Raw genomic sequence first — 26,792 nt, forward strand, 5'->3', positions numbered from 1 at the left:
CAGAGAGCTGCTCAAGAAACTGAAATTTTAACCCCATTCTGGCATTAATATATATTTCCCTTTCTCACCATCTGGGTAATATAGGCTAAGCAAGCATTTTATTTAAAAAATGTTATAGCTTTTATAGTGCTGAAATTCACTTGGTGTTTTTATTGTCAGAATTAAAGAAATACTCAAAACATTTAGGGAAATACGTTTGTCTGTTTTCTTTCTAAGAGCTACATGAGAAGATTGATACCGTTCAGATCTGTGTGTTAAATATGAAGCTACAGCCAGTTATCGTAGCTTGGGATAAAGACTTGAAACAGGTTGGCCTGGTTATGTCCGAAGGTAACGAAATCCACCTACCAGCACCTCTAAATCTCACAAAGGTCATAGCTTCTCTGTTGAATCCTTACACAAATAGAAGTGTAAGAATTAGGTTTTGTGGAATTAAGGTAAGGTGACCAGATTTCTTAGATAAAATCCGGGGACATTTTCAGCTCAGAAGCAAATATACCTCCAAAACACGTCATGTTTTTATTTTTGTAAAACTTAAAACGGGGACACTAGACCTAGAGCTGTTTCCCCCAACAGACAACACTATGGACAGGATTTCTAAGGAGCTCGACCTTTCTGTTAAAGATTAAGATCCTTTTTTAAAACATAAAAGTCCGCGAAATTGCGTTGGCTAAAGCCACCAGACTCCATGTAAATAATCAGTGATTTTAGCATCGTAAAACACGGCTTTCTAGAACATCTCTGAGCTCTGAGCAGCGCTGCTCGATTGGCCCCGTTTGGTCAGTGTTTTCTTTCTTTCATTCCACTTTCAGTCACAGTGGAAACCGGGGACATTTCCGGGGACAGATCACCAAAACCGGGGACTGTACCCGAAAACCGGGGACGTCTGGTCACCCTATATTAAGGGGTCATGTACCTTGTGCACAGTGACTTCCTGGAGTCTCCACTAGTTTCCGGGCAACCACACAGTAATGGCAGGACTAAGGAAGTAATGCGCCCGGCCAACAATTTTTCCCCAAAATGTCAAACTATTCCTTTAAATAAGATATTGGTTTACCCTTCAATTCAGATTAAGGATTTGTTCACACTGAACACCCCTAATTTATTAATCTCTGAGTTGAAGAAAGTTGGTTTAGCCTAGCCTAGCCTAGCATGAAGTCTGAAAGCAGGGGGAAACACAGCAGGCCTTAGTCAACAAGAATGCCCTCCAGCAGCTCCAAAACCGCCTTGTTTAGGCTACATATTGTATCTTGTGTGTTGTTAACAAGCTAGCCACAATTGAGTTTTGTTCAGATATGGGAAAATGTGCCAAGCCAGCAAGTTTGCTATGTCATAACTTTCAAGAAGCTGTTTATTTTCACTGTTGTTTGTTAAGAAATGGCTCCACACTGTATATGCAAACAGCTCATTACGCAACAATGTCTTGTTTGCTATGTTTACGAGTGTTAAATACACAAGATACAATGTGTGTATACGACAGCTTTGGATTGCACTTTTGGTGGAGTTAGGCAAGTTGTCTCCCTCCGGCTTCCATTGCTTGTGCTAAGCTAGGCTAAACATGTCACAGAGCTGCTTCTGACCACAGAGATGATCTCATCTTCTACCTCCAGGATAGAAAGAGTGTATTCTATCCAGGATAGAAAGAGTGTATTTCTCAGAACGTCAGACTATTCCTTGAAACAAGTCAAGATTGCCTAATGAAGGTCTTTAAACAAATGGATTTTAATTGCCCTTTTTCACAAAGGACATTTTGACATGTCATAGCAGGAAAACCGCAGGTGTAATAATGATGGCTGGGGCCATTGTATTGTGCATGCTGACTCTGTGACATGGCTTAAATGAAAAGGAGCCTTGATTATTATCATGAGTTTTATTTGCTATGACAAAATGTCTACTGTAAAAAAAAAGTCTATAAGTTTTTGAAAGGAGTCCACTATCTTCATTTTTAGAAAGTTTAAAAATGTATCGTAGATAAACTGCAAATTTATACTAAAGTAGCCATTTTGTTGTAAAATGGGCCAAACCTCTGTGTCTCTATTAATAAAAACCATTGTGAAGAAATGTATTTGGCACACACAATTAGATGGAGGGAATGACAGCCTCACTGTGTGCACCAGTGCTTCGATTATTGGTCCCTTCACACCCCATTTATTAAGATGTACTTTAAGTCTCTACTGTGCATTGTTAAACAAAGACACAACGTTCTTGTCAAACAGTTTCAATGTAATGAGTCGTCTTTACACCCTAACTTTTGACTGTATGCACATTCAGCTGGTACAGAAGGCTGCTGATGAGTGTGTGACTTTTTGACGTAATACACACTCGCCAGGCCGACTGGTTAGTCATAACACACTCCTCTGTTCTTCCCCAGCAACACAAGAAGAGAGCAGAGACAAGTTGTGAACTTCTGTTTCCTGGAGGAGGAATACTTTTGGGCAATTCATGCTTCAGAAAGAAGTGGTAATATATTTGGGGAGAAAATAACTGTTTCAGTGTTCACTATTTTGTAATTTTCCATCTTAACAAAGATAATTTACTGAAGTATAGTAAATCATGCAGCACTATCACTTTTTAAAATAGTAATCTTTAATGTGATTTTTTATTTGTTTATGTCTGTACAAGACAATGATTGATGTTAATCATTCAGTGTTTTAAGGATTTGTTTACATTTATTTTTAATATTTCATAAATTGAGAAAGTAGGATAAGTAACGGAGACACACCATAAATGGTTAAAGACCATTATTACATTATTTCATTTAAGTCATTTCACTCAATTCAGTATATCTTTTTGGTAAAATATGACATGTTGAACTTAACATTAATTGAAATGCTCACAAAAGGTAAATTCAGTGATAGATTTAATGAAAGCACCAGTGTCTTGTGATTAAAAAATGTGTAAAGGTCTACAGCAGAAATGGGCAGTCATGTGCCTAGCAGGACCAAGAGATAGGGCGTTCTTTTTTCCAACCGATCAATACCCTTTCAACTGGATGGAGGAGCGTATCAGAGAAATCACCTGGAGGAGTGCATGGCCGGAATAAAAAGCTGCAGACTCTCTGCTGAACATAGTTTACAATGATTACAAACATGTTATAATATGTCTTGACCTTGGTCCCTGATTTTTATTCAAGTCCTGATCTTTAAACCACAATGACATCCTAATTATCACTGATATCAGAGCCACTTTCTGGGCGCCACGATGTGCCTTGGACGTTACTAAATAGCTAAAAGACATTTCTGAAAATTGTCCTGTATTCAAAGTCGTGTTTTTATTGCCATGGTAATGTGAAGAGGAATGATAACCTCTCTCTGTGGGGTCGTACTGTAGCGCTAATTGCTTTAGAATTTTTACAATGAAATACGAATATTGTGTGAACCGACGAAAACGTCACATTTATACACTGATCTAACAAGTCTTCACTGTACGTGTAAAATAAGTATCATAATATGTATTTTCATGTTTTATTGCCTCACAAAGTAGAGTTATTGTGGGTCTTTAACCCAACGTGATACATAGTGAAAGTAAGAGTGTCTTATTCTTTGTCACGCTCCCATAAAGGGACTGGCGAGGCGACTGGTTTTGTTGTTGCATGAACAGTCGCTCCAATCGGAGCCTTTGAAGCTTGTCCTTTAGAGTCTCTTGGTGTCCTTCGCCACTACCCCATGTTGCATCTTCCCTATGTTTTTTGAGTACACCCTGCTTTAGGCAGATTTATATTTGTGCCATACTCTTTTCATTCTTTATTGAATAAATGAAGGAATGAATGAATTAATAGGGCAGGGTGATATGGCCAATATCTCCTATCCTCATGTAGGTCATTTCATAACTTGAGCATTTTATTTCATGATATAGTGTGTTTTTTGGTAATTCAACACATTTATAGTCTATATGACAAAAGATACTTTACCATGTAGTTATTTCATATAGACTATAAATGTATTGAATTACCAAAAAACACACTACATCATGAAAAAAAATGTGTCCTATTAAAGATGGTGACACATTTTGGATTTTATATTAATAAAGATCACTTTGTAGAGATCTGTTTTACTTTGAAATACAATTAAAAAATTTCAACCTGGTCCATATTTTCCTGTGCATTTATTATTTGTAAGTGACCAATGTGAACAACAATCACTGAAATGCGAGCTGGACTCCAAGGTAATAGGGCAAATGTCCACTGTCAATTTCTAACCACTAAAAGGGCTGTTTTACTGACAGACTCCTATTATTATAAGTGTCGGATTATATTATAGAAAGATGGTAAAGTCTTGTCCTGAAATCTCACAAGGTGACTTTCTGGAAGACAGAGGTGTGGCACATGAGTGGAGAGAGAGGAGGTCCGGGGAGCACACAAAGCATTGCTTTTTCTTATTCTACATTTTTAGATTTCATTTTTTTAAATATTTCAATTGAAAATTGTGCATTTCTGAATTGTGGCAACAAAATGTTGAGCTACACTTTGCGCAGCTTTCGTAGGCGTTAACTTTGGACACGGACAGGATGAAGGCTGCATCCCATTTCTCTACCTTACCCCTTCCCTTTGAAGGCTAGTTGTCTTACAGCAACAAATAGATCCTAAAACTCTGGTCCGTACACTGTGCCTTGCAGACCATCGGGTCTTCAGTGACCAGTTTGACCGGGATGACTACTGCAAGCCAAAGAGATGAAGAACTATTTACCAAAGCACATTATCCTAAAGAAAATTGCTGTTCCAAGAGGGGAGAATTGCAAACAGAGCAGAGGTAAGCTAATGCTATTGGCTGAAGTTACTGTTGACCTGGCATCAAGTTATATACCAAAGTATAGCAGAATGACGGCAACTTATCAGAATCCGAATCAGAATCAGAATCAGCTTTATTGATCAGCTATGAAGACACATACGAGGAATTTTCCTTTGGAGCATAGTTGCTCACAATGTGCTTACACATTCAAAACAAACAAACAAACAAACAATATAGACACACTAATATAGACACACTAATATATACATACTCTAAACAGAAACAATGTAGAGAGATGAGTGCAATGAAGAGTCCAATAAAAAATATTTAAATGTGGAACATAGTGCAAAGGGGACTGTTATTATATTATAATATTAACAGTATGAACATTATGAACATCTGTCTAGAATGTAGTAGGATGTAGATGTAGAATGTAGTCTTATGCTGCACTGTCACTTTTATTCTTGTGTTTTATGAGTCTTAATGTTCTTATTTTTAACTGTTTATTCACGTGTTTTATCTGTTTTTATTTTTTAACTGTTTTTTAACTGATTTTGTGTAAAGCACTTTGAATTGTCCTGTTGCTGAAATGTGCTATGCAAATAAAGCCGGCTTGCCTTGCCTTGCCTAGGGGTGTTGAAATGTATCATTGCATCGATGCATCGCAGGCATGGACCAGTCTGCATCGACGCAGGGACAGACCACAATCGATTACTGCCTATTGTTGTCACCTGTTGATTTTCCGGTCGTTGCATTTTGAATTGTGAGACCAGCAAAGATTCACATCCCCTAATGTAGTCAGACAATAATAATAGTCTGAGCCTGTCAGTGGCAGCTCGTTTCAGCGTTCTCGCTCCATACTGGACCAATTACAAAGAGTTTTGTTCACAATAGTCACATTTGTTCACACAAATGCATGGGAAACAGGATCCAGGTGGACAAATAGAATTGTTCACCCTTTTTGACGGCAACCTGCTGCTTTCGGAGTACCTCCCTTTAGGTCAGTGTAATTCATTCATTATTGTCTACTTGACACTTCTCAGAAAATCACAATCAAGTGATGAGTTTAGTTTGAGATACTAGAGTTTTATTATAATGGATTTTATAAAATTGTATGAATTGTTTGAAAATGATGATGACTATTTTTAACCAGGTGCAGGCACTGGTATGTGGAAGAGAACTCATCCAAACTGCACCTCAGTGAGGCAGCAGTCAGCCAACTGTAGGTTGGAAAAAGGCTGCAAGTTGCCGTGGCAACCGATTGGTGTGCAAATTCTTGAACAACAGCAATTTACTGTCTGATGAAATATATGATTTTATTGATTTAACAATAAAAATATAAACAGAGAGAGACCTGTAACATATTTTTCTGTCGTTGTTGGAGAACATGAAGCTTTTAGTGGGCTTTTTCTTTTTTCTGTTTTACACACCGGGGTTATATAATGCATAATGTATGTGCGGTAGTCATATCAGGCTTTACAGATTGTAAGGCATCACTGAATTTAGATTTTCTCCGGAATTATCCTTTCCTTCAGTTAGATCCAATTAGCAGCGTCTTAATTCACACATAAATTAACTAAGATTAATCAACATCTCTGATCCAGAGGAGAGACGATCTTGGATAATTGGGTAATTTTGAGAACAAAGAGAAGAGACTCTGGATATAAACTCACAATAGCTCGAATTTCAGCAAGATAAAATAGTATTGAACACATATGGTATTTGAAAAACAGATGGAGAGAGAGAAAATTCAGAGAAACAATAGAGGGCTGTAGATGCAGTGTTAAGAGCATCACTTTTCCTTTTTCACGTGTCATGCTTCACCCACCTCCCTCCTTCCTCCTCCCATCCTCATGTGCCTCTGACAGGCTCTGTGTGGGTGCATGAGAGAAAGAAAAGGAGAGGGAGTGATGGAGAGAAAAAGCTCTTATTTATGTAAAAGCTGACATGAGAGGAGGTGCTCGGCTGAAGCACAGAGCCTGACCAAGGCTTTATTAACTCTACACAGTGAGAGCAACACCAATCAAAATCAACTAAAGACTCTCCACGACAGAAAAAACAACGCAAAGCTGACTTTTAATCTCTTTTGCATTAGGCTACCACTTTATAGTAAATCACCAGTCATAACAGTTTCATTAAGTTAACAATTTCACGTTTTTTTATTTTTTTATTTTTTACAATTCCCCCCTTTCAAACAATGCAAAAATAGAGCTATGGGCTTGTTATGCGTTTCATGGATATGTCTAATCAACATTAATCATTAAATGAAACCGAACATCAAAGGCTTCGATCTGAAAAAACTGGTGAAGAGTTTTAAATGGAATGTGTTCACTCCTGTGTCCCCTTCAACACACAAAAGGCGAACAAACAGGTTCTCGGTTGTCAGCTAATCTCAGTGCTGTATGTAGGCAGTTAATTCATTGTAACCAAACATAACAAATTATTAGTTCCCACACACACACACACACACACACACACACACACACACACAAACACACACACACACATACACACACACACACACGCAAGGCGCACATTAATCATCTTGTTGTGGACTTTGCTGCAGGACACAACATTTCAGGATTTGTGTATTCTGTTGTGCATTAAACAACTAAAAATTACATGCAAAAGAGTCTAAATCATGTTACTCCCTCCTCTCTATTTGTGACGGCAGCTCTTTACTACTTTCAACAGCCTCACATTTTCAAAGACTCAGCACATCCAATGAAACATTAAAGTCAGGTTACAGTGGGAGGTTTGAAGATTTTCACTGGATCCATTTTCTTCTCACTCTGTTGTGTGTGTGTATGTGTGTGTGTGTGTGTGTATGTGTGTGTGTGTGTGTGTGTGCGCGTGTGTGTGGTGGTTAAACACATACTCCTAATGTTAAAGAAGTGGTAGTGGTTTAGTTTGTACTCTGCAAAAATTGTAAAACATCAAACACTTCAACAATATGCCTCTGGGAGAATTGTGGCAGGCAAATACATAATGCGACAAAGTACATAAAGGTCAGTCATTGAAAAATTTGAATTGCAATTTTTTTGTGGAGTAAGCAAGCTTCAGTGTACTGTAGCTCGGTAGCATAAAAAAGACAGAGAGTGGACGTTTTTGATGTCCTCTAATGGACTGTCCCACGTGTATCCTCTTTTTAGTCAGGGCCCCATTTATATATTCATTAAGACACTACCAATACAGAATAGAAAATAAGCTCCATACTACATTATGTTTATTTGTTGTCCGAGGCTGAAACAGATCAATCAGATCAGATCAAATTTATCTTTCTAGTTTAGGTGTGCCTCTCCGTGCTCTTTCAACATAAAACGTTCAAAGACTAATGATCCCAGAGCACTTTGAATAGTAATTATCTGCCTAAGTGCCTTTACAGAAAACCATTGAGATGTTTTGAAGTAGAACAAAAGGGTTTAGATATGTATCATATTATAGTTTTGCTTTTACAAGCAAAAAGGTTGATTAAACAGATATGCTTTGATAGGCTTTAATAATATTGGTTTCATCAACTGATTGTGGGATCCTTCTTGCTGGTTTCCAGTGCTACACTATGAAACTAAATTGTTGGCTCATCTCATTTCTCTCTTACATAATCGACTGATAAAATACATTTCACAAGACAGCAGATGGACGAAATCTGGTATCATTTTCTTCATCTCAACCAGTTTCCTGATGCAAATGGCTTTCAAATGGCTCAGCGGGGACAGTTTGGATCAACGTTCTGGGCTGAGTGTGTTCAATAACCCTCCCAGGCGCGCACTCACACACAAACACACACACACACACACACACACACACACACACACACACACACACACACACACACACACGTAGTGTTAAAAAATATATTCCTGTTGAAATCAGCCACAATGTGATGTCCCTTCACAACCATTCAAATGTGTTTTAACAGCTTCAAAGCGACACAACAAAGCACTGTGGGCAGGACTGAAACAGTAACCTACTGCTCCACTAACACTGGTGTGTGAGCCTCCCTACTGGCCTTACAGCAGCCCAAATGTCAACCCTTGGCCTTTTCCCCCTCCCCTGCTGAACTAAGTTTTCACCAATTCACAATAAGAGTAATAAACAAACATACACAAAACCAACACCTCCCTATCCTCAAACTTCCAGCCTTTCTATCCCTACCTCCATTAACAGGAGAACTATCTTCCACAGTAGAGAACAAGTGTGGCAGAACACAATAACCTTCTATACAGGAAAATGCCATAAGAGCCGGTCGTCATGGAGTCAGGCTGGTTGAGTAAATACAGTAACCCTTGCCCAACTCTCTGATATACACCATGTAATAAAAGGGAAAATAACACTGTGGCAACCAAGAAAGAGACTCGACAGGAAATATGTTATTAGTTTATCTAAAGGTAGGAATACAGATGCAGGAGATGACAAAGATGTGTTGTGTGTTTGGATGGAAGATAAAATAGACGACTGGAGATATATGAGATTTCTTTGTCAGATTATTTCTTGCTGAGAAGAAGGAGAGGAAACATTATTGTAAAATGCAATCTTTCAAGCAAGTTCTGTGTCCTTCCTTTCTCCATCTTGTTTCTTAATCAGCACAGAGGGGGAGGTGGAGGTGTGTGTGTGTGTGTGTCCTGATAGGAGCCAGAAATTGTCCTCTTTTCTGGGAAAACAAGATTCTGATTTTAACAACGCAACTGTCCAACCACTCAGTTCTGATTGGCTGTCAATACACCATCAAATACAGAATTATGTAACCCTTAATTTCAAACAAACAGCTCTCTTGCAGCGCCAATCAGCACGTAATCCAGTTATGAGGATTAAATTCTTACTGGAGCTTATTTGGATCAGGACTAACAAGAAATTAATTGAAAGGCGGTTGACCCTATAGGAATAAAGCTCTGCAGTTCAGCTGGCAGAACAGACTGAGAAAAGCTCAGAGTGGGTGACAATACTGGTGATATAATTGGGAACATAACACACACTCAAACTGGCCGTCTGCATTACTCACGCGGCATTGTCATCAATAGCTGGAAGGACTCATCATTTTCATGCTGAAGCTCTGGAGCCCAAAGTATGGGGAAATAAACCCAAATGCTTAAATCAAAGTAATTAAAGCATGCAGACACACACACACACACACACACACACACCACACACACACACACACCACACACACACACACACACACACACACACACACACACACACACACACACACACACACACACACACAGCAGGCACGCAAGCACGCGCTGCTGTTCATATCACTGATGTGCTAATTGCTGGAGGTGTGTTCCTGAAATCCAAAGTAGGAATCTCTTACCTACAGATGTACAAAATTTCACAAGGACCTGAAAAGCTGTAATTAAAGGGTGACACATTTCTGCTCTTCTCCCACTATGTGTGTGGGATGGCCTGAAATAGAATTGCTGGGTTGCAACAGGCAAATCTGCACTCTACACTGCTGCACAGGCACAATCTTGTGCCTGTGTCCACAAGCCTCCCCATCTTTGTGGGAATTTCACCAAATGATCTGACAGACAGGCATGATCAGGTTTGATGACAGGCAAGCGGTGGGCTGCTACGGGAGACTGACTGACACACACACATGCACACACAGCGGATCAGTTTCCAGACCGAAGCTATGACCTCTGTGAGGAGTGCAGCTGGACGAAGAGTAGCGCATGCTCATCCTCCACTGCTGCTGGTGATTCACAAACTGAGGCTAATTGCTATTGTGTGCTGCATTTTACATCATTTTCCTGAGGGTGTAATCTTAAATATGGGTCCATTATTATTCCACAGAGCTTTGTATTAGGAGGGTACATGTGTTCTATATCTGGGCAGGCGTGTGTTTATTTATCTGTGCATGTGCGTGTTAGTGTGAGCTTGTGTGTGTGAAAGAGAAAAAGAGAGAGAGAGCAGTTGAGAAAGAGTCTGTTGCTATGCATTTTTACACGTCCTCCCACTGGTCTCTTCACATAAAACATCATGGCAGAGAGGAGTTGAACACATATAGCTGAGCCATTTTCTTGTGATGCTACACTTAAGCTGTAAAAGCCCTGAAAGCCTCAGCCTAATGTTAGAGGTCAGGCACATCCCTGAGCCATCTTGATGCTGCGAGGAAAAAGGGCTTGAACCCCCTTAAATTGCTTGTTGGTTCGCGAGATTGCTCCATTACTTTGATGGATTGCAGGGGAAGTCACTGCAGTGTTTTATGGTTCAATGAAAACATTATTTTATCCGGCAGTTTAACCTGTGGTAAAGCGTCATGCTATTTGGGTCATGTGTAACATTTGAGTTCAATAATGGCTCAAAATTCACACCCATAAAGTATATCCAACTGCTGTTATTAAGGTAAACTGTGGGGTTTCCACAAATAACCAACCAAATGATGTCACTTCTCTGGCTTTCATGCTTAGATATCCCTTGGCAGCAAGTTTCTCAAATTAAACGACAAAATACATCCTTAGTCCATGCACTCCAGAAGGACCCCTATTGACCCGAGACATTATTTGTCAGTGCCTCGCTAAACCGTTACAAAAAGAAAAATCATTTTCATGAGGTGGTGACGACGCTATGGTTAGGTTAAGTCACAGGGACAAAAAAACTTCATGATCATGGTTTGGGTTAAAAAGGAAAAGTACTTTTTAAGGTAGTTAAGGTGATAGTAGCAGAGACTACTATCACCACGGTTAATACTAATAATAATAATAATAACAAACACGTGGTTAAGTTGATGGAATGACTGACTGGTTTAAAGAAACCAACGCTGACTGATCAGAACAAAAAAAACGAACAGCAGTGTCCCGTGTTAAAGTCCAACATTTTGTTGGCCCATCCATGCACCCTGACAGCCTGCCTATGCAGACATTGTGGCTATATAATACAGTCACGTGACTTCCTCCTTTGTTACTGTGCCGCTGGAGGGCTTTGTCACTGGAAAGTTAACGTATGTCACATGAGAAAATGACATTATGTTATATCTTTGTTGATGATTAAATTGGTGTCATTATGCAACCTTCAGCTAGTGGGTTAAGTCCAGGACATGACAATGACATTGACACACAGACAATCCAGACATTTCTAATGGGATAAATTGTAAAAGAGGTAATTTATTCAGGGCTCAGTAGAGAAAGCCTTTTTTCTTTTCTGACATCTATGAATTATAACAACTTGGCTTCGATGTGACAGCCAAATATCCCCACTCCCTCCTGAAACAATGTTGTAAATCTCAATATATTCCATAATCTTTCTTTTAATGGCTGTGAACTAGCTGCAATAGAAACATTTACTGCTCTCCATGCACGTGTAAAGTACCGTGCACACGAAAGAGACGTCTTTTGGTGTTCAGTCGGGAGATAAATTGTCTGATTATGTATGAGCTGTACACCGGAGAATGTCTTTAACAAAAAAACAGAAAGTTGATCCTTGTAAACATTGCGAGGCACCACAAGTTCATACATTGTGCTGTAAACAAAAAGCGCTGTAAAAATTTGTTTGCGAGTGGAAAATCCACCACCAACATCTGTTTGGTGTTAAAGAAAGGGACTCCACTACTGACAAATTCAAATGAGTGAAAAGTAGCCACTGAAGACATGATTTATTTGACACCCTCTGTCATTGTTTTAGCCCTTTTAAAAATAAAAAAAATAAAAAAAGAGCGCTTTTGTGCGGTGGCGCAATCAACAATGGACATGTAATGACTCACTCCAGAGTCGTTCCAAAGTGAACAAAGAAAAATAATTGACTGTGACAGTACCAAAAGGAAAAGACAATGAGATGGGACAAATCGATCAGATCTCGATAGATCAAGTCAAAGCCAGACAAAGATTTTGAGAGGAACAAATCTTTGTTCCTTGGTGTTAAGCTGCTGCAGGTGTTCCCAGTGAATCCGGGAATCAATTACACCTCCACAACTGGAAAACTGGAATTAGAGCCTGAGAGGAAGATTATATTGGAGTGCCTATCCTGTAAGGGTATGATTACATATAGACCAGTGGGAGCAACCATTATCTCTGATATAGTCTTTTTTTCATCTGACCTCAGTCACAATGCGAAAGGATGCTGCAGAAAGGTTCACTGACACAATCACCGCCTTGTCTGTGTAGCTGAATGAAGAATGGCATAATACATGGCCATGACAATGCAACAAGAACAAAAAACCGCTCAAAGCTGCAGACCTTATCATAAAACACAATTATCTAATGAGAAAAACCTAATGGCCATTAGCTTGTGAGTCTGTTCAGCCGAAGAGCAACAACTACATGTTGCACATTAATATATTTCAGCACAGCAACAGGGCTGACGATTGTGTGTGTGAGTGAGTGTGCGTGTGTGTGCATGTGTGTGTGTGTGTGTGTGCACGTGCGAGACAAGGTGAGATTAGAGGAACAATTATGACACCCACTCATTTTGTGATAAGAGCTGCTCCCAAGCTGGAAGGATAAATAAATATATTAAGTAGCTTAAAAGACGATATATAGCTGAATAAGATTTGGTGAAAGAAAAGAAAGAAAGAGAGATTAAGATTATGTGGAGCAACATAAAAAAGGATAAGGAGGATAACAATGGGAGTAAGGAGACAAGAGGTCTGAGGGGAAGGTGTTTGTGACTGTAACTATAAATGGAGACCAATCAGTCTTTAAGTTTAAGATGTCAGTCTATCTAGGGGTAGAATTTATAAAAGGAAAGATCAGTACAATCCACCGACTGACCTGGTCATAGATAATTAGAGAACTTCAAACTTCAAGCTCAACGTTTTTATCAGGAAACACGGATGTTGATGTCAGTACATTACTCAGTACTGTAACTTAACTCAAGTATATTTTTTAGGTTAGTTGCTTTGCAGATTTAAAGTAATAATACAAATTGCTGATGCATTATTATGGATTAAGATAAGACCTTAATAAACCTTGAAGAAAATCCATGCGCTAATAATTAGTATTATTACCTTTACCAACATCTTTGAACACACATACAGTATATTCTAAAATGGGCTTTAAGTGTATTTTGATGCAAAATACTTTTGTACTTTTGTACAATTTTGAGTGCATGACTTTTACTTGTGACAGCGTATTCATACGCTGTGGTATTGATACCTTGATTCTTCCACCACTGGAAGTCAGTGACTTGGTTAATGGTTAAACTACTTCCTTTAGTAGTTAAAAACACAATAACCTATATTAGACTAATGCATTCCTATGTGAAGTTGTAATGTAGCATCATGAGCTCATTGACATTCATTAGCCCCTAATTGGCTTTTAACAATCGAGCCCTTGTCCAAATGCAATGAATCTAGTTTAACATCTGTTCAGTACAGCCTATAGTGCTACACACAAAATGGAAAGCTTTGTATAAGTTGTTGGATTAATAAGTGCTATCAAATAATGCCTGTCAAAAGAGTAAGAGGTACTAAGCTTCTTCAAAGCCATTATAGGATGATTAAGGGCTTGCCTGAGCGATGCTCTTTGCAGGCCATGCATGACACTGTGAGCCCAGGAGAAGGGGGAAAATGTCTTTCAGTTATAAAAATCATTAGCTAAAACCACAAATTCAATTACCTCCTTGTTACTGGATCTCCCCTGATGGTCCTCTGGAGGGCTCTGCAGCTAAATAATTCCCATAACTACCCCAATTTTGTGAGGTCAGGCATCAGGAGCCGCCATTGACGGAACAACACAATGAGAAATACACAGAGAAACCCTTAGAGAGCTAGCCAGGAGCAGCAAGAGTAAAGACATACAAATCAACCCCAAAATTGACAAATGTCCCCACTTCAAATCAAACCCAGACATCAACCAGTGGAGAAGAAGTACTCTGATCCCTTTCTTAAGTGAAATGACCAATACAACATTGCAAAAATAATCTTCTTAAAAAACAAGAAATCTCTCTTTTATGGACCTCAAACAACTCATACACATCTGAAACGTGACAAGACACTGTTTTTTTTGTGAAGGGTCACAAGCCAAAAAGGTTGTGAACCTGTGGTTTTCTATCTATCTATCTATCTATCTATCTATCTATCTATCTATCTATCTATCTATCTATCTATCTAGTGTAGTGGACTAAAAAGGAACACATTTGCCTTCAAAATGTAGTAAAGTAAAAACTGAATAAAATGAAAAGAATCTCAAAAAGAAAAAAAGAGCAGTGCTTGAGTAAGTGTACTTTATTGTTTCCACAACTGGACATCTCCTTTATGTGCCTGATTTTCTGAAGTCCTCTAACCTTGTCCTTTACGGAATACAAAAACAGAATACAACACAAGTAAAGAGCAAATATGCATATGTGCATAAAATAAGGAGGGGCATAAAGGAAGTGTGTAGGCTGTGAGCACCTTTCTATACTCTTGGCTTCCAGGGAGCCCTGAAGGAACAGCTGAGCCCTGCAGTGGGAGGGCTGTTGGTATGCCATGGGCTGAGATGAGTGGAACAGTGATGTAATTCTACTAGATGTGGGGGTTAATGAGAGGCAGGTGGTTAGACGTAGTCAAGTGAGTATGTGTGTGTGTGTGTGTATGGTTTTCACAGTAGATGTAATAGTTAACAGCTTCACATCCTTATCTCATCAAGGCACTTTAGAGTGACGCAGAGCGGAAGAGGAAACCAAAGATTTTGGTCAGTGAAGAAATTCTCAAAGTAACGGAAGATTTAATAGCTCAAGCAGGCATTGTTGACTTTTTCATCATCTCTGGGGTGCAGTGGGGATTTTACATTTACAAATATGACACAAATTGCCTTATTAGAAAAAGTTTAATTAAATCAACTTAAATTATGAAGAGCAATGCCTCTTAAAAAGATGATCATTATTATTAGTTTTGGGGAATTTTAGGCCTTTATTTTTATAGGTTTTTGGTTTTTAAAAGTCCCTTCCTTGGACCCTTTTCAAATCACAGAATAACCAACAAACATAGACAAAAAACAACTAAACAAATACAAACAATACAAAAAAAGACTGTTACATTTCCATTCAAAACTTGAGCACCAACTCCCCCCTCCCCCACGGAGCACAACACACCCTTTACAGCCCACACATTACCAAAACCCACCAAATTGTCCATCAGCTGGTAATAAGAGTGCTCAACCCTCAGCCGGGCCCTGACCAGTCCCTTCAACATCGGTGCCGGTTCCACACTGCCCACCCCCTGCCCCATATTTCTACGGGACAGCCAGATGGCCAGTTTCACCGTAGCAAGCAAAAAATTCAACAGGACTGCAGAAGACATGAAAGTGGACAGAGAGGGGGAATGACATGTAGCAAAGGGCCGGATGTCGGCGCAGAAACCGTGGCCGCTGACGAGGAGTGAACCTCTATATGTGGGCATGCGCTCTACCAGGTGAGCCACCCAGGCGCCCAAAAAAAAGATGATTTTTTTTGGGGTGGAGGGGATTTTTAGGGCATTTTAGCAAGGCTCTAGGCATGGTGATGTTGGCAGTCTGTCAATCCACTACTTTGGTCTAGACAGGAACATCTTCACATTTACTGGATAGATTGCCACGAAATGTACTGAGAGTAATGTTGCTAGAGGATGTTTCCTAATTACTTTGCTGATTTTCTACCACGACTAACTACTGGATGAATGCTTTCATCTAGTGCCATCATCAGGTTAACTTTTGTTGGTTGGTTTATGTCCAAATACCTATAAAAATAATAACATTCCCATCATCGGAGATTACACAGACTTTGTACTAGGGAGCTTGCAGGGTAAAGAGCGGTTGATGTCGGGCCGAACCAATTCGGACATTTGCGTTCTCACATACAGCTCCGCCGGCCGGGTAATGTCTAGATAATTTTAGGTTTGCAGCACATGTGTGAAATGGGCTTTATTTTTGTTTTACATTTACTTTTCTGACTTTGCATTTAATTGTATGGTATTTTGAACAGTGGTAATTGTGACCTAACGTTTGTTCTTTTTTTTTCTTTACAGTTTTACAGCTATAATGTAAGCATCAAATTGAAACTGTCAATCATAATCAAAAGTCTGGTACAATATTTCCATTTTTGTTTCTGTGAAATTAAACTAATCCTAAACCCATTCAAATATAAGAAAAATATACTCAACATTGCTTTCTTGTTTAAGAGGGCTGCAGGTAAAGTCATGAGTGATTTGAGAATACAGACTTAACTGTGAAAAAGAGAAACTGGAGATTTGAAAAAAAAAATCAATTTACCTTTGTTTCTTTCATTTAAAAAATGGTTGTCTTTATACGATAGTTAAAACTGAAGAGCGACTGGAAATATGAGAGAGTTTTGGGGAGATGACATACATGGCAAAGGCCCCTCTTGGATTTGAATCCAGGACGTTGGGGTGATGCGGGGTTCTTTCCAGCTGCTTGTTTATGCATCCTTGTCCTTTTGCTTCTCTATGACCTGGAAATCGATTGAGGTCTGCCATCTCGAACAACGCTCCAATTGGTAAAATGCCTTTTGGAGCTGACAAAGAGCAAGAAGCCTTCCAGAAGGGCTTGGAGTGAGAAGTAAAATGCATTGTATCCTACTTTTCTATCCTTTTTTTGAAGACTTCTTCCTTTATTTTTTGCACATCATAGACACGTGGTATATAAGTGGAACCTGTTGCGTGCATAGGTACCGTTTGAGGAAGTGTTGAATTCCCTCATAAATTGCAAGCATTAAACCGTCATAGACACGCTCATGCCATACATCATTTGAAAGCTTAAAGTCTCATGATTCCATTGAGCTCACACACAAAGCAATAAGGTGACTTACAGCGGCTATAATCATGTTCTGAAGTAAAAAAAGACAGAAAGATTCGAGTCTAATCGAGTGTGTTTTCCTACCTGTCTCCTCGTGTCTTTAATCACAGCGGTGAAAGATCGCCAAAAACTTTTTTTTCCTACATCGCCAATACTCCAAGGTATTAGAATATCCAAGCCTTGTAATCCATAATTATCTGGTCCCCTCACAATCTTGTAGTTTCAGGCCAAGTTTTGACGTAGAGAAATCTAGATAGTGCATCATTTCTCGGTTTTGATCACTTGTAACTTTTTCCCTGGGCGCGCTGCAAAGTCACTCCGTACACCAGTAGACTCTCTGGCTTCTGCAGATTCCACTGAACTTTGTTCCCAGCCAATAGCTTCAGTCTATCTCGAGATATCCCTGAGCCAAGCCAATCAAATTGAAAGTATATCCCACCAGTTAGAAGAAGAGGTCATAAAACTGGCATCCCTGTGTAGCCAATAAGAAGACGAGTTGATTGATATCAGACATGGCCAGAAAAAAACTAACCCTGTGATGGCTCCAGATGTGTCAAAGCAAAAATAAGGCCTTCTTATGGCCTTTCACCATTTCATCAAATTATGATTACTTATTCCTATAAATCTATGCGTGTAGTTATTACAGGTATGTGAGTGAGTGATGTGGATGTGTTTTCGTATTTCAGAAGTATTATATTTTGCACTTTTTGGGCTTTTTTAGAAATAAGAAATAAGAAAAACGCAAAGACATATCTGTAGAAATACATTCATATAAAATCCATTTTATAAGTAATTTTTTTCTGGATTTTTTCTGTTCTAAGTTGAGACATGTGGCTAAGGTACTATTTTTGAATGTAGCCCATTTGATATGCTTACAGTAGTGTTTTTTATTCATTTTACAGATGATTTACTTGGACGGAAATAGAAATTCTGTGTTCTAACCTCTTTAACTCTGTGTCAGTAGGGCCTAGTGTCACACTTCCACTAGAAACAAAGAATTGAGAGTGTTAACTTCCCAATGACCTCAGGGTCATCCCAGAGGGCCAAAGTATGTGGGAACTGCATCACTTTTTTGGGGGTAAAAATTTAGGCGAGAAAAGCATGTATTTTCAAGTGTATCTGAAGAGGACAATTCTGGCGCAAAATGAACCTAGGAGTTAATAACACATGGGTACAGAGTCGACCGTTTTCTGGGATACGTTTTTGTGCTAATCAAATATGACCAGCTAACCCCTAAGTAGCTTATAACGCTGGTCATCCGGGCACGCAAAAGTAAAAAAGCAATTGCTATTTCCATACCACTAACTAGGCTAACTAAACTATATTCAATGATTTTAAAGACTTTTCAAGACCTGCAGATACCCTGAAAGGGGAATACTTTTTCAATACTGATCATGTCCATTAAAGGGGTTTTAGCAATATGGAATCCAATTTAGAAAAAACCTTCTGTTTTCAGACTAAGCATGCTTTATTTAATCAGTTAAATGCTGGCCAATGGACAATGCATTTTATTTAGCAGTTGGATTCTACATATGAGTGTAAAAGGATGATAAAGTCAACAAAATGTGGTTTTCAGTCACTGTTATTTGATAGCAGCCATTTTTTGTGTATATGTCAAACCACAGGTACCATGTATAATTCCATATCTTATTTTCACATCTGCCGATCTGCATGTCACAAAGTGACGTCACTTCAAAATGGCGCTCATAGGATGTCCTTTTTGGCAGATACATGTTGTGCTATTTTCTCCATCCTTTTATATCATCCCTGTCATTTAAATAATGGTAATGTAATATAGATATAGAAGTACTTCAGTCAGGATCATGGGGAAAACACATTTTGTACATTTCACTCATTTCACTACATTTATTTGTAAAAATAAATTGACCTGTATGTAAGTATGTCTTTTTTAATCATTAATTCATGCACACAGCAGTACTTTTCTTGGGGTATTTAATGTCAGTCACTGTATTTTGGTGTGTTCATGTGAATGGGTGATACAGTGCACTACTTGCTTGTGTGTGCACATAAACATTGTGGTGAGTTGCAAAATGCTATTTCAGAAGCCCAGTAATGATGCCATTATTTTGAGGATACAGTGAATACTAAACCTCAGGGCATTGCAGCACCACAGATGATTACCCTAGAGTTAAGTTTCCTTGTATCCATCAGTCAGTGAGGCCAAACTAGCACCAATATCCAAACAGCAGCATTTACATCATGCCATCCTCTCTCCTCTAACAATAATCCATACACCTGCAGCCTCGGTTTGGCACTGTCTGTCGAAACTCCTCTTTAGATGTAACTTTTAATTTAACTACTCTGACTAAGCATACACTGCATTTTGTTCTGTTAGTGATCCCTATCGTAAGCCAGTCAGCACTTTCTAGGATACACAAAGATTAGGTGGAAACTGCTGAGACGCACAGTGCAACTGCGCTAAAGAAACGCACTGTTGTGAATCCAGTTTAAACCCAGAGCTTTATGAATCTCTGTGCCTCTGTAGCTTCCTGCTCTATTCTTCCAGTTCTCCTCCTTTCTTCTTTTCATCCAAAATAAATGTGTGTGAACTGGAGGCCCACAACTGTCAAAAGGAACCGGCCAGTAAAAGAGCAGAGAAGCATCTGGCAGAAAGAGTGTGTCCAGATGGGAATTTTTGGCCACAAAAGTGAGGTTAGCGCAGAATTCCCCTAACATTAAGTGGCAAGGAATCAGAACCAAAATGAGTCAGGACATTGGTGTTGATGAGTCCTGAATAGTGCCGCAGACAGGACCATGACTTGGCTTTGGGATCAATTACAGAAGTTAGCTATGATCAAGCCAGTGGACTCAGCACTGCAATAAGCTTTAATGAGCAAGTTAATGATTGGTTTATTCTAACCAATTAAGAGGCTTTAATATGGCGTTTGGGAGAACATTAGTCATCAGACTTCAGGGAATCATCCAGTATCCACTTCAAGAGAGGCTTGATTGTGGTAACGACCGGTTAGGCTAAATATCCATCTTTCACTCCATGTGGAAATCAAATCAAGCTGTCTGCACCTTGATATTATTTAGAGCATGATTCATCGAATTTCCTCCCAGTGTATTTTGAACTGACTATGCTCCTTTTAGCTTATGGGAAGCAAACATTCACGTTTCACTTGTCCACAGCCAAGATTACAAAAACACGATTTCAGCATTCGCATTTCTGAGATATTATTCAACACATTATTAACATTATTTACCCCAATGCACCACCAGAATAGCTCAGTTAAAAGGTGGGGCCAACTTATTGGAAAATCAATCTTGGTGGCTGCAGAGTGTAGAAAGAATAACGTCAATAGAGGAAGAAACACTCAATACTCATTAATCTGCTCACCAAAGCAAAGGAAAACAATCTCACAACATGAGCAGTGAATTCGGGAAAATATTCCTTTTTATTAGTACCACCAAGTCTGGATTTCCTCCCCCCCCCAAAATCATATCAGCAATACCATCTAATACTAGTACTAACACTAATTCTACTAGGTGTGAGGGAGACAAGCCACAGGTTTTATTGAGTAACTTTAAATAAACTAAATGTACTACTACTAACTAAAGTACCTACATTTTAACTGATTAGGCTGGCAATATTCAGTCTTTTTGTTACTGTTAAAGAATCCTATTAAAATAGAAGAACCAGCATTGTGTTAGTCTGTCTCTCTGTCTACTTTCTGACTTTCCTACCTCTGTGGCCCCTTAGCTCCAAAACATTGGTTGTAGTGAGTACAACAGCAGGATGGTGTATGTGGGATTGACTCAAAATAAATAGAAATATAGCAATATAGCAACAGAAATAACCTGGTTTTGGTCTTTTAATGGGATTTACTGACAATAAGAAAAACATACAATTTCACCAGACTTATCCTTTCACAGTTTTTATTTCTATCCATTTTTTGGAAGAGCACAATATGTGGCCCAGGATTCTGTGGTTTGCTGGGTATTTATTCATACACTGATGTCCCGGGTAGATGGGGTTTTTACTTTTTTGTGCATGATTGTGGCTTTTTATTATCATGGTAAATCAGGTTGATTCTAGTGAACAAGATCCCTGCTGCTGTGTTGCCCTTCTACAGTATATCTTTCTCAGACAATTTTTATTTTGCCCTCTGTGAATCACAATGATTCTTTACCGCGTCTATCTGTGTTTTAGTGAGTTTATGGGGAAGTGTCACACCCTCTGAAGACAAACCAACTTCTTAAACCCCCCTTTTTATCTTGTTGCTCCTGGAGCACTGAGTAACTGAGTTTTATTTTTGGTTCAGCTATTTAGCAATTTTGCATTATTGGCACCGTATGTAAACTACAGTAGAACTGTTGGCTGAATATATTTGACAGACCTTTTATTGCTGCTGAACAACATAAGAACTTCTCTTGTATGAGTATTATACAATATCATACCATTTGAATGATGCAGAGATTTAATTTAGTGCAGACTTTCTCAAATTAATTATGAACACTTTGTCACTGATTATTAATTACCCCATAACCACTAAAGCTGCATGTGTTTACTTGTTTTTTTCGTTACTTGTACAGCTGTGGTAATGAGTGTATTAAAAGGGGGAAGGGTTTTTATGCTCCGCCAGTGTCAGTGCATTTGCGGACCAAACATATGGCTTTTTATGTTGCAGGTAGTCTTTGCAGTGCCACCTGCACCACATAGTGTGGTAGGCAACCATATTTGTGTAGCCTTGCACTAGGTCGGCCAACCTCTCCACGTTCATTTCATCTCTATCTATTCACTTGTTCAAAATCTACATTGGGTCTCTGCAAGGTTTGTTTTATTTAGATTCCCTAGCTATTACAGCAACGGTCACGATACGTTGCTGGGGTCTACATAGATGTATTTACAAAACCTTTAGTCTACATTTTCCTTTTCACCATTTTTAATTATGTGTCAATTGACATGCAAAGTGTCCGATTTATTCTTGAATAAACTTACCTTTGTGGTTTAGTTATGGGATTGTGGAACCATAAAGTAAGGCTGCAGTCTCACAGACATCATCAAGGTGCCTGACGTTAAGCTTGTTGTCATCTGTGAACTCCTCCTCATTCATTTACAAGCTACCATGTTCACATGAACAAGTGAATAGGTATAGTTACATACAAATAGATGTCAAACTGATCTAAAACTTCCCCTCAGGTGGGATCTAAAATCCCACCTGAGGTGTCCGGTGCCACAGTTGTACCTGGGACAGTGTCTTTAAAAAGTAGTCAGATGAGCCCCTCAGGTCTCATCACGGTCTGTATCTCCCAATCTTCAGTCTTTGTATTGTCTTCTGTGTTTTTTTCCATATTGAGTTTTTCTCTTGGATGACAGTGGATTCTCTTTGTTCTGGCTGTGTCTAGTGACGAGTCTGCAGTGTGCTGTATGAGGCTCGGGCTGCGTCACCACTGACTGTAATGGCTGAACACTGCAGGGTGGAGAAAGCCCTGCAGGATGCATACATTTACACCTTTTTGTTATCAACAACCAAAGAGAAAACCCATAATCTGAGGCTTTTTCAATAAATATGACGAGATCACATTGTGCTTTGAGTAATATTGGTCAACTTACTAGAAACTGCTCTTCATACCTGTTTAAACAACACTTATTAGTCAAATAATATTACCTGCAAGGAACTTTTTACGACAGCTAAACTGCCTGAGATGGTGTGCCCTAGAAAGGCTGTGACTGTGACCAACGATGTGTTTGTACAGTAAACACAACAACATCAAAACCTTGATTTTCAGGGAGCACAACAATAACAAGACAGAGGTGGTCTTCCCCATTACACCCTCAGTGGACACAAATTCCCATTTTAATTTGATCAGGCACAGCAGGACGAGCTCTTGGGGTCCTTCCTGGAATTGACTGTGGCACAACACAGGTTTTAAGTCCTGTCCAGAAGCCTTTCTAAAAGGCAGTGTTTTAAGCTACTGTACAAACTGTCACCATGACAACCAGAGCTATGCCAAACTGGATAAAACCACAACACAAAAAAACAAAAAGCCAGTTCTGATGAATCCATCTGTAATTACAGACGAAAATCTTTGATCAGGCCCTGTTATTTTAAGTGTGAGGCCTACAGTAACACACGGTTTAGAAGGGTGTTATTTATCCAATAATATCTTTTAAATTCCATCTTTTCATTTCAACCCTGTACGCCATCACACTCCTTCTGCATCATCAACCTTATATAAGAGAAAGGTCATAGCATATCTAATATTGAACAACTCAATCATGGTATATTACATTATTAATCACCTCAGTGTAGTCTCTAAACACACTCAGTGTGGCTCTGACTTAGATGTCATATAGGTTTAAGCACAGATAGCATGCAACCTCTCACGATTAAACCAACACTTAATTAGCAGACCAGTCAAGAGATGGACATTTATGTCAGAATCATAAATAATGACTTTGCAAATTCCGCACAGTAAACCTTAACCGAAAATCCCCCAGTGCTAGGGACTTGTCAGCAGGCAGTGAAGAGGTTCCCTGGGTTTGCACCAAATGAACATGAACACAGAACATGTCCTTTGTGGGAAAGAAACAAATGGCCTTTGTGTTGCTGATATGATTGTATAACATCTGACTGAGCCACCTGAACTGTCAGCATATGGGGGCCATAAAAGCAGCACAGAAGCAGAAATGTACTGTGAAAGCACCACATGGGGCAGAGCAGCAAGAGCTCTGAGACACCCGCCCACCCTTCCTGAATCAGCCGTTTCTGTGGCGACCAGAGCAAAGATGGGGGGGGGGGGGTGAAAGTGAAGAGACAAACATTTTAAACCCGGTGGGAGAAACATGAAGAGATGGGTGGATGGATGGACAGATATTGTGAGGGATGGGTGATAAAGGGATGTTTCAGGGTCAATGGGGAGCTGGGGCTGAATCCTCAACATCACAGTCGGTGACAGATTGACAGTCAGATGCAAACAACAGCAGCATCCACAGTGAGAGAGACAAACACAGGGGAGTTTTCTTACTCTTAAATGGCAGCCCAGATCATGGTCATGGCTCAGGGGTTTAAACCATCTCGACACTGACAATGTCTCTGTGTGAAATCTCATTCGATCATATGGTCCTATTCAAAGCCTCGTAATTCTCTGTCCTTTCTGTACGCAAATCATAAAGGCTTGAAGTAAGTCAGGGCAGATTAAGACTAACTTCACAGGTAAACTTTGAAAAGAACGGAAGTTGATTCAACAAGTGGTGCACTGGAGGAAATAATTCTGGACCAACCTGCTGATTTAAACTCTCATAAACTGCCATTTCACATAAATCACATTTTCAGGATGCAACAGTAGAAGCGACAAGTGTCACACACTAACATGGAGGAGGAGAAGGTGCTGAATTCTCCAATGTTTGGTTCAGATTATAGATTAAATGACAGCTTTGTATCAGAATAAAGATACTGTTATGAATATTAAGCTCAATCGAGGCCAAAGCAATTAGAAAAGAAATCAATCAGAAAACTGTGATACCAGCAGACATACTGTATGTGCAACCAAATCTACCTCATATTAAATTAACTACACATTGTCCTTTGCAAATAATATTACAGAAAATAAAGCCTTGCATTATCTTTCTCTTTATCTTTATCTTTCTCAAGCTCTGTTTTTGAAATCCCTCCAGTGTGTTGAAAACCTTATTATGTAATCTACTAGATTTTGATCTGGGAATAGTGTTATAGTTTTATACTACAATGATGGCATCCTGTCAATGCTGTAACAATTAGGGCTGGATGCAGTAGTTCTCTTGCGCAGTTGAGACAAAAGGCTCACACTAAGCTCAAGAAAATCTGTGTAGGCTACATCTGACATGTAAACAACTGCAGAGTGCTGGCAGTTGTCAATTAATGACTGGGTCCACACACGCTACGAACCAAAATGTATGCACAATCTGCATTCCATCAAATACTGTGGTCCGCCTAAAGCGCAGCATCTGAGAAGGCACTGTCTTCATCAGGTTTTTGTTTTTTTTCTGTTTCCAAACAAGACTGACATAACAGTAGCAGAGCTGAAACGGTTTCCACTCCACCCACTTTCTATTTCAGGGACATATGGATTTACACATGGGGATACTGGCATAAAATCGGACGGATTCACTCTGATCACAGCCCCCCCCCCCCCCCCACGCACACACCCCCATCCCCCCACACCCCTACCCCCACCTCCCCCTCCCAGGTCCCTGTGATCTCTTTCTTTCAACTAGCCTTCACACAAACTAACACACATGCAAAAAATACGAGTAAAAAACACCCCCACTTGTCACATCCCTATGGACACAACTAATGATGGATGCACCTCATTTCTTGAAACTTTAAGCTATCCATTGTCTTTTTTTATTACATTTTTTAAACATCAAATCATAATTATATAATATAAGTGTCAAGTCAAATTGGCACAACGCTACTGAGAGTAGTTCATGGTGATGCTGTTGAGACTCACCTGTTTGGGAGAATGGTTGTCAGAGTCCTGGTGTGCGAGGCTGCTCAGACAGCAGCAGAGATGCGCAGGGACTGGACTAAGTCGCTCACACTGGACACATACCAGAGGACTGAATGTCTCTTCTCTGTTCTGCACTGCACTGCTCACAGCTCACAGCGCTCAGCTCTTCCCACCGAGTATCAGAGACAAACACCAGCTCAGCTGCCTCTCCCTCTCCCTCTCTGCCTTTCACACGTACTGTAGCAACAACAGCAGCCGTTGTGATGTGATCAGCACAAGTCTCTCTCTATTTCTCTTTTTCTCTCTCTCTCTCTCTCTCTCTCTCTCTCTCTCTCTCTCTCTCTCTCTCCTCAAGTCTGGCTACAGGCAGCCATGGCTGGAGAGACAGACTCCCTTTGCAAGTATTTAAGTTGTGTTATAGTGTGTGAGAACCAGCATGCCCTCATAACAACAATGCACACAAGCGTACAAGCTGTGGGAGAAGCTTTACTCCTGCCTCCTCCTCCCCTTTTTTACCACCACCTACCCACTCAACCATCCACCCACCCTCCTCTTGCCAGCCCCACACCAGCCTGTCAAAGTGAGTCATCAGCTATCAGCCAATCGTAGGGCGGCACACAGCTTCCAAGGAGTATTTATGCATGCTTGTTTGGAGGAGATGAAAATGAAATGGAGAAGTATCTGGAAAGACATGACATATTTTGATCTGGGTGTGAGAGATCAGGTGATATATGAAGAAAATCACAACTAGATTCATGAAATCCCCCAAAAAACACTTTCTTCGTAAGTGTATCCCTTATATTTCATATAATTTCTAAGAAACAGTTGTTTTTGGTCTAACAACTCCTTTACCGCTTACAAAGCATAAAGCATGAAGAAATCTATGTGAATTTGATTATAA

The 26,792-nt window shown here is 39.6% G+C and overlaps 1 protein-coding gene across 1 annotated transcript in view; it reads right to left on the minus strand.

Moving 5' to 3' along the window:
- LOC116693157 (prickle-like protein 2) overlaps positions 1–26,358 on the minus strand; it is a 36,721-nt gene extending 10,363 nt beyond the window's left edge. Inside the window, 1 exon segment of the mRNA XM_032521918.1 lies at positions 25,892–26,358. The gene's annotated coding sequence lies outside the window, so the exon portion shown is untranslated.
- Between the last annotated feature and the right edge of the window lie 434 nt (positions 26,359–26,792).

This window comes from Etheostoma spectabile, chromosome 7, assembly GCF_008692095.1.
Source record: "Etheostoma spectabile isolate EspeVRDwgs_2016 chromosome 7, UIUC_Espe_1.0, whole genome shotgun sequence".
Classification (NCBI taxonomy): Eukaryota; Metazoa; Chordata; class Actinopteri; order Perciformes; family Percidae; genus Etheostoma; species Etheostoma spectabile.